Here is a 2,083-nt window from a genome sequence, read left to right on the forward strand (position 1 = left end):
CTAAAACTGAATATCGTTTTTAAGAAAGTGATACTGGTCATTATCGTGATTTCAAGTATCCACATTTATTTAGAGTATAAAGATATGTTTTCAAAAAAAAGGTGATCAGGATAATTTGTATTTACTTATTATTAGGTTTTTATAGATCGGTTAGAAAGATTTTTAAAAAGCTATAAAAAGCATATCTTCAACCTTTTCGGTACGACTTTTGTATTCTTACAATAGAAACAATATAAGTACATATAATTACCTTCATTACCAGTGTATTCTTGCAATAGAAACAATATAAGTACATATAAATTACCTTCAATACCAGTGTATTCTTGCAATAGAAACAATATAAGTACATATAATTACCTTCATTACCAGTGTATTCTTGCAATAGAAATAGTATAAGTACATACATATTACCTTCAATACCAGTGTATTCTTACAATAGAAACAATATAAGTACATATAATTACCTTCATTACCAGTGTATTCTTTCAATAGAAACAATATAAGTACATATAAATTACCTTCATTACCAGTGTATTCTTGCAATAGAAACAATATAAGTACATACATAGTACCTTCATTACCAGTGTATTCTTATAAAAGAAACAATATAAGTACATATAAATTACCTTCAATACCAGTGTATTCTTGCAATAGAAACAATATAAGTACATATAAATTACCTTCATTACCAGTGTATTCTTGCAATAGAAACAATATAAGTACATATAAATTACCTTCATTACCAGTGTATTCTTATAAAAGAAACAATATAAGTATATATAAATTACCTTCAATACCAGTGTATTCTTGCAATAGAAACAGTATAAGTACATATAAATTACCTTCATTACCAGTGTATTCTTATAAAAGAAACAATATAAGTACATATAAATTACCTTCATTACCAGTGTATTCTTGCAATAGAAACAATATAAGTACATATAAATTACCTTCATTACCAGTGTATTCTTGCAATAGAAACAATATAAGTACATATAAATTACCTTCATTACCAGTGTATTCTTACAATAGAAACAATATAAGTACATATAAATTACCTTCATTACCAGTGTATTCTTATAAAAGAAACAATATAAGTACATATAAATTACCTAGGATATCGAAGAAATGTATTTTTGCATTTTTGGAAATTTTTTCAACGTACGATTTCTGAAATTTGCATATGGTAATATATGCCCCAATAAGAACAGAACATGTGGCCCATCAACACTTTATGTATATACAATCTAAGGTGAAAGTATAATAAAAATATCTTATAATCAAAGCTTTATTTATTTAATTTTAAAAAAAGGAGACGTTAATAGCAACACATTACAGGAGCAAATTGTACAAAATGTTTATGGGATATTTGGGTCTCATTAGTCCGTCACAAACATAAGCTGGAACAAATATTACCCAACAGAATTAAAAGGGTTAAATTCGCATTTTCAGAATCCTTGAAATGAAAAGAAAAACAGTCATCAACAAGCAGCGTTTTTTTTTTCAATATCTCAATACAACCTGCTGAATTTAATGCTTGTTTCTTTGGAAGTTCGCGCAATGCCTGAAGGCTATTTGCGCTAGCCGTCCCTAATTGAGCAGTGAAAGACTAGAGGGAAGTCAGCTAGTCATCACCACCCATCGCCAACTCTTGGGATTGACCGTCAAATTATCACGCCCCCACGGCTGAAAGGGCGAGAATGTTTGGTGGGACGAGAATTCGAACCCGCAGATTGCGAGTCGAGCGCGTAACTACCTGCCATGTCAGGCCTTGAATTTAATACTCATTTTCTGTACTTCTTTCAAACTATTCACAATAAAAATCACATTTTAGACTTAACTGTGTTGTATACTCCAACAGCTAGAACGATATCATAATTCCAGCGAGATAGACTTGCCATTTTTACTGTAGTAAATAGCTTTCTAATACGTTTTTGTTGTTGTTGTTTCTTTAAGAAACAAATAGATTTGACAACGTACTATACTTTAAGTGCTATAATGCTGACCAATTCCAGTAGGTTCATAACTATTGATTTTTGTTGCCAAATAAAGAAAGGTCATTGACTGCTTTTGTGTGTGTGCA

This window comes from Limulus polyphemus, unplaced genomic scaffold (assembly GCF_000517525.1).
Source record: "Limulus polyphemus unplaced genomic scaffold, Limulus_polyphemus-2.1.2 Scaffold305, whole genome shotgun sequence".
Classification (NCBI taxonomy): domain Eukaryota; kingdom Metazoa; phylum Arthropoda; class Merostomata; order Xiphosura; family Limulidae; genus Limulus; species Limulus polyphemus.